The sequence below is a fragment of the Schistocerca nitens genome, chromosome 9, assembly GCF_023898315.1.
Source record: "Schistocerca nitens isolate TAMUIC-IGC-003100 chromosome 9, iqSchNite1.1, whole genome shotgun sequence".
Classification (NCBI taxonomy): domain Eukaryota; kingdom Metazoa; phylum Arthropoda; class Insecta; order Orthoptera; family Acrididae; genus Schistocerca; species Schistocerca nitens.
The window spans coordinates 510,381,844-510,401,983 of NC_064622.1; the positions used below are offsets into that span (position 1 = coordinate 510,381,844).

The 20,140-nt window shown below is 42.3% G+C and overlaps 1 long non-coding RNA gene and 1 other non-coding gene across 2 annotated transcripts; one reads left to right on the forward strand and one right to left on the reverse strand.

Annotated features, from left to right (window-relative positions):
* Window positions 1-14,709: 14,709 nt before the first annotated feature.
* Trnas-cga (transfer RNA serine (anticodon CGA)) lies at window positions 14,710-14,784 on the reverse strand. Its single transcript has one exon. It is a non-coding gene; the product is annotated as a tRNA-Ser (tRNA).
* Window positions 14,785-18,277: 3,493 nt separating this feature from the next.
* LOC126203567 (uncharacterized) lies at window positions 18,278-18,832 on the forward strand. Its single transcript, XR_007540300.1, has 3 exons — window positions 18,278-18,325; window positions 18,484-18,590; window positions 18,791-18,832. It is a non-coding gene; the product is annotated as an uncharacterized LOC126203567 (long non-coding RNA).
* Window positions 18,833-20,140: the final 1,308 nt, after the last annotated feature.

The following is a 20,140-nucleotide window of genomic DNA, read 5'->3' on the forward strand; positions in this document are numbered from 1 at the left end:
AAGGCACTAACTACTGATACGCTAGTTAGCAAATGATTTTGATAGAGAACAAACAATGTATTTACCTTAATAGTGTTCAAAAGTCTTTATATATATATATTCATTACATCCAGTCTCTCTGATGGACACACGTACAGATCATCCGTTCTCAAAACTCCGCCATCTCTCTCCCCAAATCCACCACTGCTGGCGGCTCACCTCCAACTCCGCAACGCTACGCGCAGTTAACAGCCAACTGCCCAACACTACAATAGCAAATTCCAACAACGCAAACCAGCCACAGACTGTACACAGCACAGTCAGTGATTTTCATACAGAGCGCTACGTGGCGTTACCAACATAAAAACCTAAACAGCCTACTTAGAGACTGTATTCCAACGTTGCATGCTTTTTGTTCCTGCATTAACTGACGTTTTTCCACGTTTACATAAGGCTGCTGTTCTTCAGACCAAATAGGTATTCTGTCTAAGTCATCCTATAAGCTCCTATAGCACTCGACAACATTTTCCCGTATGACATAGTGTCATCCAGAACAGTCAAAGATTTCTGCTAACGTTATCCGTCTGTTTTGCGCATCGTAATGAAGTCAGCTGTGGCTCGGTGGATCAGTGGCGAAGTTTGTTAAAGAGAAAACTGCCGAGTTGCACCGTGGTTTTGGAGTCCACGCTAGATGACGAGTCCTCCAGGAACTGGCTGGGTAAACCGGTTCAGCAGATGTCCCAGGAGTCTACGGCGTCTCCTAGTAAAGCATTGTGGCGCTCAGAACAGCCTTCGGACTGATGACTGCTTTACTTACTCAATGAAGTGAGACAAATGCCCTGCTTATATCATTATGTACACATTTGAAACTGGGCAGGCGCGACTAGGGTTCCGTACAAACTTCGTTGTATACACAGACACTTCATCCATTCCGGAAATCGTGAATCTCGACGAGTTTTGCTTATTATCGACAATGATATTGGCAAGGAAGTGTCGGTCCCTGGGTTACTAAGACTTTCGAGAACGTTTTAATTTCAAGATTGAAGTGGGATTAAAAAGGACAAAATAAACATTTTTTCGTGTGATATAATTACCAATTAACAATTTTCGGATTTTTTTCCTTGGGTTGTGCTGAGAAATCTTCTTTCTTGCCAAATTTCATGGTTGTAGGTCGTTTTGAAGTACCATACAGGTTTTGGTGAGTGAGTTCCTGACTACCAAAATATATGTGACATTGAAAGGTCTCTGTTGGATTCCTTTCATGTTAATTTCTTAAATCTGTTGTCATTTACGGCATAAATTCCTCTTCTAAATTTACTGTGGTGTTTCTGACTATCTGGGAGGAGACTGAGCAGTGGAACGTGTTACTTTTACACATAAACAAGAACGAGCTGTCACACTACTACACTTTAAAACACAGTTTATATGTAATTCATGTCACACAGTCTCATACGGAACCTACATCCGCTTTCTTTTATATACTGTATATGATAAGATACTGTCATCCCCCTTCCCTTCTGTGTGAAAGAATGAATGAGCAAATGTATTTCTAGTTGCATGCTGGATGGTAGCAGACAAGCCTGTCTGCTAGAGAACAGTAGGACCAACGTCGGAACAGGTAGCTACGCTTTCTAAAAGCAAAGAGGTTTCTATCCTTAGTATGGTCCTGTCCGTCCCTTGTCATGTTGGTATAGGAAGCTGCCTCTCTGGTCACTTCCGTTGGTGTTTGTGAGGCACCCCTCAGGAAGGGACCACGGCAGTCTGTCCGCGGCGAGCGTCTGAAGTGGTAAGATCTCCGGCTAAGCGCGTGTCTGCTAAGTCCGTAGGACAATGGATTTCTTAAGTTCAGCCTAACTGAAAATTTAATCACCTTTATTTCAGGTTTAGCTCTAAAATATCTAATGTTATCTTAAATTGCAACGCAGTGTGATTCGAGTGTACAGTTCAGAATATATTCCGGTAGTTGCTTTGTCTCTACTTTGTGAGTAACGTGGAACCACGTATTGATCAGTAACTCTAACTAGCATCATCAATCTTAAATACGAAGGTGCGTGAGATAATGACGTCTCGTCTTCACAATATTTTTCAATATAGCAACTTTTCTTTATGTTCAACCCACGTGCGGTGTACTTTGTGAGACCAGTACCACGTGCTTATACAATTGTTTGACCCATCAGGTTAATAGTAAGACGATAGTAACCAGTTCGACGTTTTTCTTTTGTAAATTGCTTTTCGATCTAATTTATTTTAGTTATGAAAATTGTTGTGGAGTTACACTCTTTGTGTAAACGAAGTTGACCACGTGAAGCATGTGGTGTAATCATCAAAGTAGCCCTCAGCTATTCTTTTCGGGAAGATTTCACAGAGTGTTAGTATGAATTTAGTATACCAGTGTGCGGTAATTACATGATGGACAGGATTGTGCTACGAACGTAACTTCTTTGGGTGAAAATTGAATCGGTTGGTTGTGGTTAATTTCCTCTTGCATATGTTTCAACGTTCTTCGTGTGTTACTTTATGAACGCAGTGTTGTATGCAGTCTCCCAATCTTGGCTCCATATTTGATGTGTTCTGTAAGATTACAAACTCACATTTTCACAATCCTAAATAAGGCACCAGCTTAGTTATGACTCAAGTTTAATATGCTGAAATTTCAATGATAGATGTTAAAATAAATTTCCAAATATAAACTGATTTATTTCTTTTTATTTAAATTCTCTTATATATATATATATATATATATATATATATATATATATATATATATAAAGTTTGTCATATGACTATTAAAAGATTATAATTAATGTTAGTCTGGTTGGGAATTTGGTAAGCTAGACTGGATACCTGGTGAAACAGTTGCTCAGTAATGCAAGGTTAACTTCCCCAGACAGCTCACAGCTTTTAAACCGCTTTTATTGTCTATCAGCACCGCTTTCATAGAAAATTAAAGCAACAACGTTACAACATAAATGATCGTATCTTTGCTTGCACTGACTTAGACGCTTACATTTACGAGGGTCAGTCAAAAAGTAATGCCTCCTATTTTTTTTTTCTGCGTTTAATTGTCAGGAAATTTAAATGCAATTACATAGGTTGAAAACCACAACATTGAGGATCATTTTGTCATTTTTCAATGTAATCTCCGCCCATCTCTACAGTTTTGGTCCATCTTTGAACAAGGGCATGTATCCCAGCACGGTAAAAATCACAGCTCTGCTTCCTAAGCCATTGACGCACGGATGTTTTGACGGCCTCCTCATCTTCAAAATGAATCCCACGATGAGCTTCTTTTAGTGGCCCGAACAGATGGAAGTCTGATGGTGCCAGGTCAGGGCTGTATGGGGGATGAGGCAAAACTTCCCATCCAATTTTGACAATCTCGTCAGAGGTGTGACGACTGGTGTGTGGTCTTGCATTGTCATGCAAAAGAAGAACATCTGCCATTGATTTTGTTGGGCGAACTCGCTGAAGACGTGCTTTAAGTTTTTTGAGGGTTGTGACGTATTGAACAGAATTTATTGTGCATCCCTGCTCCAAAAAATCAACCAGAATCACACCCTCTGTATCCCAGAAAACTGTTGCCATAACTTTCCCTGCCGATCGCACAGTTTTGAATTTTTTCTTCCTCGGCGAGCTTGTGTGACGCCACTCCATTGACTGCCTCTTTGATTCGGGTTCAAAAAAATGCACCCATGTTTCGTCCCCGGTCACAATTTTTTTCAGAAACTCATCTCCCTCCAAACGGAAGCGCTGCAAGTGTTGGGAGGCTATTGTTTTCCTTGCCTCTTTATTCTGATCGGTTAACATTCTTGGAACCCACCGTGCACAAACTTTTGAGTACCCCAATTGTTTAATAATCGTGATCACACTGCCTTTACTAAGAGAAATAATGCGACACACTTCATCTGCAGTCACCCGACGGTCACCACGAATGATGTCATCAACTTGCTGAATGTTGTGTGGAGTCACTGCACTCACCGGCCTGCCGCTCCGCTTTTCGTCAGTCAACGGTGTTTGCCCTTCAGCTTCCTTACAACGACGAACCCATCGTCTAACAGTGCTGACATCCACTGTCACAACACCATACACCTTCTTCAGTCTTTCATGAATGCGTATGGGCGTTTCACCTTCTGCATTCAAGAATTCAATCACACAACGCTGTCTCAAACGAACATCGAAGTCGGCCATCTTACAAACTTCTGCTGTGCTGCCACCTGTTGACACAGAAAGTTACTACTGCAATGGATTGCAGAAGAAGGTTTGAGGAATGGCGCCAAATTCAAATTTTTCACTTAACTTAATTTCTTTAAGTAGAAAAAAAATGGGAGGCATTACTTTTTGACCGACCCTCGTATTTTACCGCCAAGGGACCATACACATTAGAATGTGATATGAATTTCAAGTTGATAAGTCTGCCCGTTCCTGAGAAAAAGCGGTCTTAACAGAGAGACGGACGGATCTACAGACAACAAAGGAATCCTGTAACGGTTCTGTTTTTGCCGACTGGGACACGGAAACGTGAAAAGTAATAAGTACGACAGACGTTTTCGTACCGCATTTTTGTACATTCCACCCCTCGATTCTTTAACGAATAGCACTCCCATGCATAAAACATCCGCTTCAGGCAGTTAAATCTTTATGATGCCACATCTCCCGAACTACGTGCCACGCAACATCATACACTGAAGCGATAAAGAAACTGGTATAGGCGTGCGTATTCAAATACAAAGACATGTAAACAGGTAGAATACCGCGCTGCGGTCGCTAACGCCTATATAAGACAACAACTGCCTGGGACAGTTGTTGATCCCCGTACAAACCTAGTAACAAAGTCGCGGGACTTTGTATGGGGACAGTCGTGATACAATGTCTCGGGACCGTCACTAAACGATGTCACGTGTCCACATGTACGAAGCCAGTTGCGATACAGGAATCAGAACGCGATGTCACAAGAAATAGCTGTTTGTGCTGTTTATCTCTGTTTAAATAATTTAATGTTGTTAAGAAGCAAAAAGCGTAAACCTGGACGGTACTGGACGAGGAATTTATTTTCTGGTGGAGTTACTACAGCTTTGAATCTTCTTGAAAAACTGAAGCTAGAAGATGGCATTGGTTTCAGAAATTTTGTCAGAATGAGCCCTACCGATTTCGAAACCGTTCTGCAAATGGTTGGAGAAAAGATTTCGAAAGAAAACATTATACGAGGGTTGCCCAGTAAATAATGCCCCATATTTTTTTTCTCCAGAAGTATTTATTCCACAACAATCAAATTTACATATGTGAAAGACTGATGTTTTGTCTACTTGCTTTATTTTTCCACATAATCTCCTTCAAGTTCGACGGCCTTTTTCCAGCGAGACACAAGAGCGTGTATTCCCTGCCGGTAAAAATCTTTACTCTGCCTACGGAGCCAGGTTGTCACTTCGTGAATCACTTCTTCGTCATCGGCAAAACGTCTTCCACGAATGAAATTCTTCATTGGCCCAAACAAGTGAAAGTCTGAAGGAGCCAAACCGGGGCTGTAGGGTGGATGGGGTAACACTATCCAACCCAGTTTCGCGATGTGTTCACAAGTCCTCAAACTTGTGTGAGGACGAGCGTTATCATGCTGAATCAAAACATCCTGTGGGTTAACATGACGCCCAAGGCGCCGGAAGCGCTGCTTAAGTTTGTCTAATGTTTTGACATAAGCCTCTGAATTAATGGTACTGCCTTTTGGCATCACATCAATGAGAATTACGCCCTCGCAATCCCAAAACACAGTCATCATGACTTTTCCGGCTGAAGGACCTGTTTTGAATTTTTTCTTCTGTGGAGAATAAGCATGACGCCATTCCATCGATTGTCTTTTTGTTTCGGGCTCAAAATGATGCACCCAAGTTTCATCACCTGTCACAATCCGTGACAAAAAGGCCTCCCCGTCAACGTGAAAGCGTCGCAACAAATCGAAAGAAATGTCTTTTCTTTGGGATTTGTGATCGACAGTAAGACACCGAGGAACCCATCTTGCACACACTTTTGAGTATCCAAGCTGATTGATAATCACATCCACACTTCCTTTGCTTACTGACAACTCCAGTGCCAATTGTCGAGTCGTAATGCGTCGATCCCGTCGAATGAGAACATCAGCCCGCTGCAACGTGTCAGGCGTGACAGCCGTGGGAGGCCTTCCCGACCGCGGCAAATCTCGGAGCTCCGCAGCACCGCCCTCTGATGCTTTCACCCTCTGTGCCCAGCGACCAACAGTACTCCTATCGACTGCAGATGTTCCGTAGACGTTGCACAAGCGTTTATGGATATTGCCCACGGTTTCTTCCTCTGCTACGAGAAATTCAATCACTGCACGTTGTTTCTGACGGATGTCACTTGCAGACGCCATTTTAGAACATTCCTACACCACCGCTCTCTGTCGGAGGAAATTGAAACTTTGCGTACACACGCGGGAAACTTCAAATAACTCGCACCTAAAGTTTCACATTTCTAATATTTTTTATTTCGGAGAAAAAAAATATGGGGCATTATTTACTGGGCAACCCTCGTATTTAAGGAAACCATTCCAGCCTCAGTCAGGCTTGCTATCACGCTCCGATTCCTTGCTAGCGGCGAATCATTTTCCAGCTTGATGTACACCTTTCGAGTGTCAAAACAATCAATTTCAAGTATAGTTCCAGAAGTCTGTGAAGCCATAATTACTTATTTTTTATTTTAAGAATGGATTAATTACAAGTATACAATTTTGTAATTTTTTAAATTACAATGATTTGAAATTTTCAAAAAAAAAAAAACCTCTACGGTTCGATCTTCTCTGGTCTATCCATTTTGAGAAGGAGGTTCCAGATCTTGCGAAGATGTGGAGGGTGTAAAGGAACAGTCTGAAAAGTATGAGTTTTGGCCGTCTGTACTATGGGATGTTGATGGTGAAGAATGGAATGAAGGTAGAATTGTTTGAAGTGGGCTGAACTGGTTTGAACTGACCTGGGGTGAATATCCTATCGTACTGTACATTCCCATTTCCAATTTTAAGAATATGTCATCAACTTCGCGCTGAGCTAAGGAAATCTCGATGTGACTTCTACCGCAGTTTCTTAATTTATTAGCAACATGCTCTCCGTAAACCGCAAATTCATCTCGGCTCCTAACAGCCTCTGTTAAAGATTTCATGCAGCTTACTGTATCCTTTGCAATATCAACATCGTGATCTGCATTCTTCCTCCTTTTGGGTATCGGTGGCCTTCTGATTCTTCTTTTGGTGGAGTGGACTGTCGTTCAACATATCGCTCTTCTGTTCCGTTGTTATCCTCCTAGGGAAAAACCAACAATTTTATTGAACTTATTTTGTTTAACAGCTGTTACTTGTATTTATTGCGTTAATGTTATTGTATTTTGTTTAATATTTCAGATGCCAAAATCTAACTACTAATGGACAGCAATAGCAGAACAATTCTCAACGAGATGGAACTTTCCTCAGTGTTTAGGTGGTATAGACGGCAAACACATACAGACAGTGGCCCCAGAAAACAGTGGCAGCATGTATTTCAATTACAAAGGAAATTTTAGTATTGTGATTCTTGGAGTAGGTGATGCCTATTATAACTTTATATATTCTGATGTGGGATGTCAGGCCGAATATCGGATGGTGGTGTCTTAAAATTTACATCTTTGTACAAGAAAATGGTACAAAAGAAACTAAATATCCCCCCAGATAAAGCATTGCCAGGCAGATCTACCCCTCTTCCTTATGTATTTGTAGCAGATGATGCGTTTGCATTATCCACCCATGTGATGAAACGTTATCCGGGCCAGCGATTGTGTTCAACATCAGCAGAAAGGATTTTCAATTACAGGCTCTGTAGAGCTCAACGCATTATTGAAAACATATTTGGCATTTTAAGTTCCAAATTCAGAGTGCTCTTAAAACCTATTGCACTGGATCCCGATAAAGTAGAATCTGTGGTTATGACATATATTTATCTGCACAACTTCCTAGGAAGAAATTCTGAATCAAGGAAGTTTTACACTCCTCCAGGATCGTTTGATTTAGAAGACATTGACGGAAGTTTGATAGACGGACAGTGGAGATCTGAATCACTCAATAGTCTAATAAAATTGCAAAGTATTCCTGTAAGAGCACCTACCGATGTGCACAAAATTCGAGATGAATTCAGAGATTATTTTATATCACCAGCAGGAGCGGTTTCTTGGCAAAACAATGAACAATAGGGGCAATGGTACATATTTGCTGGGTAATTAAGTTTTTAATTATTTTTCTTTCATTGCCAATGAAAATAATTTCCTGATGTTAATAAAGTTAAAAATAAATTTAAAAGCTTTAGTAAATTAGAAGATACAAATATACAAAATACTTATGGTAAGAGTAAAAAATGACTGTGTAAATTGTTGACTTAAATAAAGTTCACTTGTGTTTCTTCTTCCGCTTCATCACAATCAGTGTCCCGGCTACCTCTGGATTCCGTTCCTTGTAACAAAAGCGGTAATGGTTTGTACCCAAACCAGTTGCACTTTTTGGGGGATGAAAAACTTTTTCTTTTTACTCGGATAACTTTTTATGCTCTCGCCTAAACTGTGATTTAAAATTGGGGATTTTTATTCTCCATTCCATGGTGTGACATGTGGTATTTTTTAGCTAGAGATTCCATAGCATCCCTCCTCATATTTCTGTTTTTATATTCCCCACATGTCAAGTCCCAAAGACAAGGGCAAGCTTGAAAATCTTCAATTATTTTCGTTGTTGTCTCCATTATGGCCAGATAAAAAATGACGAACACACGTCAAAGTACACGTACAGACTGCGAAATGTCGCGCGACATTACATCATGTTCCCCGTTTTGACGGGGAACCTGAGACTCGAGAGTTTTGTATAGCGACAGTCTCGCAACACGAGAAAATGTCCCGGAACAACACTGAGACCTGTCTCGGGACACGTGTTCCGTGACTTTTGTTGCTAGGTGTGTACGCGGCTTTAGATCGGTTACTGCTGCTACAATGGCAGGTTCTCAAGATTGAGTTTAAACGTGGTGTTATAGTCGGCACACGAGAGATGGGACACAACATCTCCGAGGTAGCGATCAAGTGGGGATTTTTCTTTACGACCATTTCACGAGTGTACCGTGAATATCAGGAATCCAGCAAACCATCAAATCTCCGACATCGCTGCCGTCGAATTGACTGAAGAGAATCGTTCAACGTGACAGAAGTGCAACCCTTCCCCAAATTGCTGCAGATTTCAGTGCTGGACCATCAGTAAGTGTCCATTCAACGAAACATAATCAGAGTGGGCTTTCGGAGCCGATGGATGTGTACACATGGACACAACCTCATGAATCTATGGACCCAGCATCTCAGCACGGGACTGTTCAAATTGGTAGAGGCTCTGTAATGGTGTGCCGCGTGTGCAGTTGGAGTGATACAGGACCCCTGATACGACTGTGACAGGTGACACGTACGTAAGTATCCCGTCTGATAACCTGCATCCATTCATGTCCATTGTGCACTCCGACGGACTTGGGCAATTCCAGCAGGACAATGCGACATCCCACACGTCCAGAGTTGCTGCAGAGCGGCTCCAGAAACACGCTTCTGAGTTTAAAAACTTTCACTGGCCACCAAACTCCCCAGATATGAACATTATTGAGCATTTGGGTAACTTCTCGTGGTTGGGATTCACAGTCACACATTATTTCCTAAAAGAAATCATGGTGGCCTCTGACTGTGTGAGATATTTATTATTACGTAATAATAAATATTTCATACAGTCAACGGCGACTATGATGTCTTTTAACAATAATTGAGCAAATCTGGGTTGCCTTGCAACGTGCTGTTCAGAAGAGATCTCCACTGCCTCGTACTCTTACGGACTTATGGACGACCCTCTGGGATTCACGGTGTCATTTCCCTTCAGCACTACTTCAGACATTACTCGAGTCCATGGCACTCCGTGCTCGCATGGGCCCTACACGATATTAGGCGGGTGTACCAGTTTTTTGGCTCTTCAGTGTAATTTTGCAGGCACATTCGCTGCTATATTTAGATACTGTGTGCAAAGTGTCTTCTGAAAAGAGTTTGTAGTAGAGAAATAATAGTAAATTGAAACGTAATGCCTGATGCCGAAGTTTTTCTGCATAAATAGTGAATAAGTAGTGGCCGATAAAGTTGTCTTCTTTCAACATTTTGTGGGGGTGTCAGCGAGTAAAAGTTCGAAAAGGTTTGGAATTATGTCTCAAGTTTGCCAGAAGCAGGTGTGCGGTCTCACTCTGAGATACTGCATGACTGTACTCGTAAAATAGATAATTGGTGCGCTTCAAAAATGGTTCAAATGGCTCTGAGCACTATGGGACTTAACATCTGTGGTCATCAGTCCCCTAGAACTTAGAACTACTGTAAGTAGGCTGTTTAGGTTTTTTTATTGGTAACGCCACCTCTGTATGAAAATCACTGGCTGTGCTGTGTGCAGCCTGTGGCTGCTTTGCATTGTTGTAATACTCGCCATTGTAGTGTTAGGCAGCTGGCTGTGAACAGCGCGTAGCGTGGTTCAGTTGGAGGTGAGCCGCCAGCAGTGGTGGATGTGGGGAGAGAGATGGCGGAGTTTTGAAATTTGTCATGAACTGCTATATTTATATATGATGATATCAAGGTAAATACATTGTTTGTTCTCTATTAATATCTTTCATTTGCTAACTATCCCTATCAGTAGTTAGTGCCTTCCATAGTTTGAATCTTTTATTTAGCTGGCAGTAGTGGCGCTTGCTGTATTGCAGTAGTGGGAGAAACGAAGATTATTGTGAGGTAAGTGATTTAGTGATTTGTGAAAGGTATAGTTTAATGTTAGTCAGGGCCATTCTTTTGTAGGGATTTTGTGAAAGTCAGATTGCGTTGCGCTAAAAAACATTGTGTGTCAGGATAAGCACAGTCCTGTATAATTGTTCAAAAGGGGACGTTTCATATGGCGACCCTGCCAGGATAATTTATGTTGCTTGCTTCGCCATTTGTATTTTTGATCATTGCTGTTTGTGTTAATTGTTTTGTGCTGCTGCATTGCCTCATCCCTTAGTTTAGAATCTGAGCTCAGTAGATTTAAGTTAGCTTAAGAGGGGGTAGACTATATAAGAAACTAACTATGATGAATTGGAAGCAATGCATTGACAAGGTATATAAAAAAATATTTGGGCCAAAATGAGTATTGTACAATGAGAAATAATTATTTTGAAAGAAATATGAATAGAATACAGGAAGGAGGTTTAGATAGGACTTTTTGGCAATGATGATGAATGAAGGGAGATCTCCAAGAAGTAAAGAAAGTTTTGTTTGCAAAATACTGCAGTAAAACAAACCCTGTCCTTTCCTTGTATTATTCCGCTATGTGTTTGTGTACCCTTGTGTATTTGTTTTCTTCCTGTCTCTGTGTAGTTTCATAGATTTTTTTCTTCTTCTAATACTAAGCTACATTCACTATGATGAGGAATACTGTTATCCTCAAATATAATTGGCATTAATAATATGTTATTTTCTTTGTAAAGATGTTTAGACATTATTTATTCAGTTCTGTTTTAATGCTCATGTGTGAAGTTGATATTCTAAAAGTTATTCTGATCTTTCATGTATGTACTTATGTCATAATTCCTGTGACACTGATGTATATGTTATTTCTATTCTTTTGTAAAGCCCATATTACTACAAATGTTATCTGTATTATTATGTTTTTAATGATGTATTTTGTACCTTTGTAATTGTATTCTCATGTTATAAAATTGTAATTGACACCAGTTTATCAAACTAAGTAACTTGTAAGTATTCATTTCACTGCACACATTTCTGTTGGTCATAGTATATGGACAATATGTGAGAAGTAGGGACTGTTAGTGTTTGCACGTGTGTTAATAATTCAGCAAGGGACTGGATAACAGCATTGCTGGTTCTAAGGACAATTCCAAAAACTCTGTGAGTGCACAAGTGGTGGTTATGGACTTGCCATATTATCCGCAAGACTCTTCAATGGTGATTGTGCACCTGCATAGTCACAACAGATGGCTGCTGGCCATCTCTACAAGGACTACAGTGAGTCTGCATCTTTGATGATCCATCAATACCATTATTTCTACAAGGACTGCAGTGGGTCTGCACCTCTGGTGGCCCACCAATACCGTAATCTCTACCAGGACTACAGTGGGTCTGCTCTGTGATGACCTACCCACCAATACTCTTCAAAACTTCGACTGACTCCGCTGTGGGTTTGCTCTGTTGTGGCCCATTACCTGTCAGCATGTCAAGAGTGAGCACTGTCTTTCCGTTGGAAGGACAACGATACTTCAAGACTGCATGGAAATCCACTACTTCCGTGTGCATTTTCTTTTACTGCTCAGACTTTGAGAAAAACACTGCAATGTGATGAATGATCAGGACTGTCTTTATGGACTGTGAGAAAATTTTATCTTTTGACCAACATTGTATGATTTCTTTGTTATTGTAATTACGATTATAAAAAATTTTAACAAATATGTATTGCCCAGTGCCCCAACCAATTTGTAAAATTTTTTGTGGGGAGCATGGGGGCTATGTAAGTAGGCTGTTTAGGTTTTTTTATTGGTAACGCCACCTCTGTATGAAAATCACTGGCTGTGCTGTGTGCAGCCTGTGGCTGCTTTGCATTGTTGTAATACTCGCCATTGTAGTGTTAGGCAGCTGGCTGTGAACAGCGCGTAGCGTGGTTCAGTTGGAGGTGAGCCGCCAGCAGTGGTGGATGTGGGGAGAGAGATGGCGGAGTTTTGAAATTTGTCATGAACTGCTATATTTATATATGATGATATCAAGGTAAATACATTGTTTGTTCTCTATTAATATCTTTCATTTGCTAACTATCCCTATCAGTAGTTAGTGCCTTCCATAGTTTGAATCTTTTATTTAGCTGGCAGTAGTGGCGCTTGCTGTATTGCAGTAGTGGGAGAAACGAAGATTATTGTGAGGTAAGTGATTTAGTGATTTGTGAAAGGTATAGTTTAATGTTAGTCAGGGCCATTCTTTTGTAGGGATTTGGTGAAAGTCAGATTGCGTTGCGCTAAAAAATATTGTGTGTCAGGATAAGCACAGTCCTGTATAATTGTTCAAAAGGGGACGTTTCACTACTTAAACCTAATTAACCTAAGGACATCACACACACCCATGCCCGAAGCAGGATTCGAACCTGCGACCGTAGCAGTCCCGCGGTTCCGGACTGAGCGCCTAGAACCGCGAGACCACCGCGGCCGGCATTGGTGCGCTTCGAGCTACGCTGCCTGAAGATATAGTTTCTAAGTTTAATACTTGACTTCTTGTGTTCAGCGTTTAATATAAGATTATAGCTCTTCATGAGTACATTATGAGATGTTTTTAATTTTAAATGAGGTAATGAAAACCAAATTTTTGTCGCTCCTGCGAGTCAATAGAGAGGGAACCTGAACCTGAACCTGGGAGCTAGTGGTACAGATGTGTGAGCGTGTCGTTGTTAGGTAATGCGCGCGGTTTATACGAGGGATGTGGAGAGGCGAGAAGACGCGGACTAGAGTGAGGTAAGCCGGGTGCGACAGGGGCGTGACGCCACACGTGAGGCAGAAGCCACGCCACCTCGTGGCCCACATGGACAAGTGGGGCACGAAGCGCAGACCCGGCCGCACACCTCAGGTGGCGGCCAACTGGGCCAATCTGGCCGAGCTATTTCTCACCTACCTGGCGATCGCTTACGGAAATGGCGAGAGCAGCAGTCGAGTGCGTCAAGCTGCGTTTACGAGCAGACCAGTAGCGAGGCGGTGCTGCGCCCTTCGCAGAAGTGCCGAAGATGCCCCCCGTGCACTATGTCGACACTATTTAACTGAATTAAAGTTAATAGTGTGACCAGGCGTACTCTAAATGGAGTACAAGTACTCTTTTTCATCTTCTTCTCTGTGTACTCTACACTTCCCCTTTATTTACACATGCTGTGCTCTTTTCGAGAGTGCAGTCTCTCATAATCTAAATCGCTCTGGGTTCAAAGTTGGCACCACTAATGCGCGTTTATGACGTATCGCTCTACAGTGTAACAAATGTGTGGTACACCAATTCTCTTTGTGTGCCCAGGATGACGCCATTCCGTTAACTGCAGGGAGAAGCTGTGTACGTTAGAATGGAGATGCCTTTATTGGGCAGACGCCAATTTGCAACGCAGCCTCCACCACCGTCTAGCCGCCAGCGCACTTATCAACAGAGTTATTTAGCGCACATTGTTGTACATGTTGTCAATGTGGGTCTTTGTTGAATTAGTTCGCATTTGCTATCTCACTGTGGACGGTGCATGATCAACTAGTGAACAGCTGCTCAACAAGAACAGTGGAAAAACTGATATGGCACGTCGGAAATGCGAATTTCAAGACCGTTTTGAGAGTAACTATCCTGACATAAAGCGATTAAAGACGACGACTGCAAGGCAAACTGTGTCACCTCCAATGAATTTTGTCAATTCAAAACAAAGGTAAACACGATATTGAACAGCATTTAAAAACGCCACTGCACAACTAAAAAGTAAGACAAAGCTCGGCTTCCAAAATTAGGTTAGAAATAGTCTTTCGATCAAAGCAACTGTGTTCAGAGGAGATGGAACTGCGTCACATGGAAGTCATGTGGTCATCTCATAATGTTGCACACAATCGATCGTTTAGAAGTATGGACTGTACAATTACTCGAAACTTCCTGGCAGATTAAAACTGTGTGCCGGACCGAGACTCGAACTCGGGACCTTTGCCTTTCGGGGACAAGTGCTCTACCAACTGAGCTACCCAAGCACGACTCGCGCCCTGTCCTCACAGCTTTACTTCTGCCAGTACCTCGTCTCCTACCTGCCAAACTTTGCAGAAGCTCTCCTGACAACCTTGCAGAACTAGCACTCCTGAAAGAAAGGATATTGCGGAGACATGGCTTAGCCACAGCCTGGGGGATGTTTCCAGAATGAGATTTTCATTCTGCAGCGGAGTGTGCGCTAATATGAAACTTCCTGGCAGATTAATTTTCTGGAAACATCCCCTAGGCTGTGGCTAAGCCATGTCTCCGCTATATCCTTTCTTTCAGGAGTGCTAGTTCTGCAAGGTTGTCAGGAGAGCTTCTGCAAAGTTTGGAAGGTAGTAGACGAGGTACTGGCAGAAGTAAAGCTATGAGGACGGGGCGTAAGTCGTGCTTGGGTAGCTCAGTTGGTAGAAAACTTGCCCCCGAAAGCCAAAGGTCCCGAGTTCGAGTTTCGGTCCAGCACACAGTTTTAATCTGCCAGGAAGTTTCGTATCAGCGCACACTCCGCATCAGAGTGAAAATCTCATTCTGTACAAGTACTCCGCTCAAAAAGTTATGTGATCAGCGAATTTCTGTTGCAAGAACTAAATCAGAAACTGTTGTGTTCTATATAACTGGTTTGAAGAAAGATTAAAGGAAGCGATTAAGTCAACAAAGTTCGTCGTAGTGGCAAGTGATGCACCAAATAGGAAAGACAAGAAGATGCTTCTTGTTCTGCATATCTTCCGCAAATTTTCCAGCGTGCCTGACAACATAAATATAAATTAAAAAGTGAGGCTTTCTTCGAAACGAGACTGCTGAGACAGTTGCTTAACATGTTCAATCTGTGTTAATGTGTTACATGCTGGAAGAAAGAATTATTGGTTATGTTGCAGATAATGCACCTGAAAATTTTGGCTCGCTGACAAACACACGTCAAGGTAACAATGAACACTCTATACTGGAAAAGACGTTAAAAAAGGAGAGCCGTGCGGGGCAGCCGCGTGGTCTTAGGCGCCTTGCCCGGTTCGCGCGGCTCCCCCCCCCCCCCCCCCGTCGGAAATAGGTTCGAGTCCTCCCTCGGGCATGGGAGTGTGTATTATCCTTAGCGTAAGTTAGTTTAAGCTAGATTAAGTAGTGCGTAAGCTTAGGAACCGATGACCTCAGCAGTTTGGTCCCATAAGACCTTACCACAAATTTGCAAAAAATTTTTAAAAGAATATACTGACAGCAGGGTGTGCTGCATATATTATTCATAATGCATTAGAATCTGCAATGGCAAAGACGATACCTGTTGACATAAACAATATGTGTTACGAGATATATCATTACTCCGACATTTACACGGTACGTGTCAATAAGCTGAAGGAACTCTGTGACTTCATTGGAATCTAGTACCAGCAAGTGCTACAGCATGAGAAGACTCGGTGGGTCTCTCTCTTTCCAGTGGTGGACCGTATTCTAAAATTGTTTGAACCATTGAAGAGCTATTTTATAAGTAATACGGACACCCCAATAACTTTTAAAAAAAGTTAATTGAACAGTGTGGTTTCTGTTTATTCATGTACAACTTAATTTGCTCAGTAATTTTCTTACAACAATTCAGAAGGAAGATATTACTGCAACTGAAGTAGCAGCAGAATATATCTGCTTCAGAAGTTAGAAGACATGCAAATGAATACATTTATTCCACTTACAGTAACGACACTACAGAGCACATTAGCAGAGAATTGTGTTCTAAACAAACCTCAGTATCCTATACTTAATTAACGATTTATTAAAGATGTGCTTGAACTAAAGAAGTTGCTGTTAAATTCTGTTATATCATACGAATAATTTAAATCATGCTTTGAACTGTACGAAACTACACTCCTGGAAATTGAAATAAGAACACCGTGAATTCATTGTCCCAGGAAGGGGAAACTTTATTGACACATTCCTGGGGTCAGATACATCACATGATCACACTGACAGAACCACAGGCACATAGACACAGGCAACAGAGCATGCACAATGTCGGCACTAGTACAGTATATATCCACCTTTCGCAGCAATGCAGGCTGCTATTCTCCCATGGAGACGATCGTAGAGATGCTGGATGTAGTCCTGTGGAACGGCTTGCCATGCCATTTCCACCTGGCGCCTCAGCTGGACCAGCGTTCGTGCTGGACGTGCAGACCGCGTGAGACGACGCTTCATCCAGTCCCAAACATGCTCAATGGGGGACAGATCCGGAGATCTTGCTGGCCAGGGTAGTTGACTTACACCTTCTAGAGCACGTTGGGTGGCACGGGATACATGCGGACGTGCATTGTCCTGTTGGAACAGCAAGTTCCCTTGCCGGTCTAGGAATGGTAGAACGATGGGTTCGATGACGGTTTGGATGTACCGTGCACTATTCAGTGTCCCCTCGACGATCACCAGTGGTGTACGGCCAGTGTAGGAGATCGCTCCCCACACCATGATGCCGGGTGTTGGCCCTGTGTGCCTCGGTCGTATGCAGTCCTGATTGTGGCGCTCACCTGCACGGCGCCAAACACGCATACGACCATCATTGGCACCAAGGCAGAAGCGACTCTCATCGCTGAAGACGACACGTCTCCATTCGTCCCTCCATTCACGCCTGTCGCGACACCACTGGAGGCGGGCTGCACGATGTTGGGGCGTGAGCGGAAGACGGCCTAACGGTGTGCGGGACCGTAACCCAGCTTCATGGAGACGGTTGCGAATGGTCCTCGCCGATACCCCAGGAGCAACAGTGTCCCTAATTTGCTGGGAAGTGGCGGTGCGGTCCCCTACGGCACTGCGTAGGATCCTACGGTCTTGGCGTGCATCCGTGCGTCGCTGCGGTCCGGTCCCAGGTCGACGGGCACGTGCACCTTCCGCCGACCACTGGCGACAACATCGATGTACTGTGGAGACCTCACGCCCCACGTGTTGAGCAATTCGGCGGTACGTCCACCCGGCCTCCCGCATGCCCACTATACGCCCTCGCTCAAAGTCCGTCAACTGCACATACGGTTCACGTCCACGCTATCGCGGCATGCTACCAGTGTTAAAGACTGCGATGGAGCTCCGTATGCCACGGCAAACTGGCTGACACTGACGGCGGCGGTGCACAAATGCTGCGCAGCTAGCGCCATTCGACGGCCAACACCGCGGTTCCTGGTGTGTCCGCTGTGCCGTGCGTGTGATCATTGCTTGTACAGGCCTCTCGCAGTAGTGATGGGCTAAACTGCGATTTTCCGATATCAGTGATTTCTGTGAATGCTACTTTTCAGTATCTGTTATTCTTAACTGTGATTTGTCGCAGTTAAGAGTCGCAGTTAAGGAACCTAAGTCGCGTATCCCTCTGCCACTGCTATTTCTGCTACTTCCGCGATTTTGAGACTTCTGCTACTTCTGCGATTTCTGCTACTTCTGCGATTTCTGCTACTTCTGCGATTTCTGTGACTTCTGCTACTTCTGCGATTTCTGTGACTCCTGCGATTTCTGCGACGTACCACCATATGAAAAAGTTACATCTGTCCACACAGAAAATTGCATCTCAACAAACCTGTCATTGGTAAGTATGTTTTACGTTTATTCTTCCGTTGGCTTTAATTTTGTATTAAAGAAACAACTGTGAAAATATTAATAGTGTAATTAATATGTAAGTAGCCGCACAGTACCGTAATAGTTCGCGTTTAGAAGATGAATTCTAACATATTGTTATGTTCATAGGTACCTGAACTACATTTCAGTCACTCAGTAAAGTGATAATTCAAAATATCATTGTCAACAGATCTGAAGAAATTGCCAGTCTTTAGACCGTTTTCGTCAGACGAGAGGTTAGTTTCTAAGTGTTTTGATGGACTTAATTACTTCAGTGAGATCATTCTTGCGAATGTGATATAGCAAATATTAGCAAATGTGATATAGCAAATATTAGCAAATGTGATATAGCAAATATTAGCAATCTACTCTGTCAATTATATTGCTAGTAATTAGTGACAGCAAAAATTGTTTAATAATCCTTGTGTTTTTGCAGACGCAGTTCTGACTGATTACTGGTTGCTGTACATATCTATCCACATCAAGACTGTTGAGAGAGACTCGTGAAGATTCAAGACAGCTCTTAGAGAATTTGCAGTTTAAAAGTGAAATAATTATGAAATAAGTGTGTGACTGATTAAAGTGTTTTATTGAAGTTGTTGTGCGACTTTAAAGGAATAATAAATGTTAAATACATTGAGTGAATAATAAAAATCTCATTTTCCACATGTTAAGCCGTCCTATACCCGTAATTTTCCGCCACTTATTTATTGGTAAACACTTGTTGGATACCGACGTGCCGCCCCCCCCCCCCCCTTTCCCCACAATCTTGGTGTGACACTGACCTGTAACATATCCCGAAGTCTACAATATGCATTTTGAGGCTGTTGATATGAAAGTGGGAAGTACAGATCTTCCAGTTAAATCAGGAATAGCTTAAGTGCATTACTTGAAAGTGACACAGGAAAAGCTTACTTATGTAGGTGGTAGTAGTGTCGGCAAAAAGTTCTTGTGTGTGAAGTTGCCATGTAGAACACCAGGTGTAAAACTTTTCTCCCGAGTCTTGAACTGTGTCTGAACAAAAGTGAGGCATTCATATGACTGTTTTCATTTCTCTACACTTATACAGATGTCTGAGTTCTGCTGTGTTAACATTGCAAAGTCCTGTAGGCATGTGGAGTATTAACCAAAACTGTCATATTGGAAGCAGAATCAAACACATTTGTTACGTTACTTGATATTTTCAGGAGAAAAAGGCAATGTTGCTTCTTATTAATATAATACATTCAGAGTCACAGCAGTATTTGACCAACCATAACTGATGCTGAATGTGCATGTTGTCATGTAATATGAAGGGCTTATTTCAATAGTGGTACAAGTCCATTACCTACACTTTTCTGTCTATAATGCTTCTGAAATTAGTGATCCAAACAAACTTAAATAAAGGTTCATCTCTAGTAAGAAGCCATATGCTTGAATATTTCTGGTATCTCAACTGCAGATTTTTCAGCGCTCATTTAACTTTACGACTCTATATCTCAAAATTAACAAAAATGGACTTGTACCACTATTGAAATAAGCCCTTCATATGCACACACAGCACATCGATCTCGTGAGGCACAAGGCTCTCATAACGAAGTACGTACGTCGGTCAACAGATGACACTAGGAAAAGTATGTTAACTGCGCTTTTTAGTTGCTACTTGCGACTCTTAGTTGCGATTTGTCACAGAAATCGCAGTTTAACTCGGTAGCGAATAGCGTAGTATGAACTTTGCTCAACAGGTGGCAGTGCTAACTGCGCTTTTTAGTTGCTACTTGTGACTCTTAGTTGCGACTTGTCACGG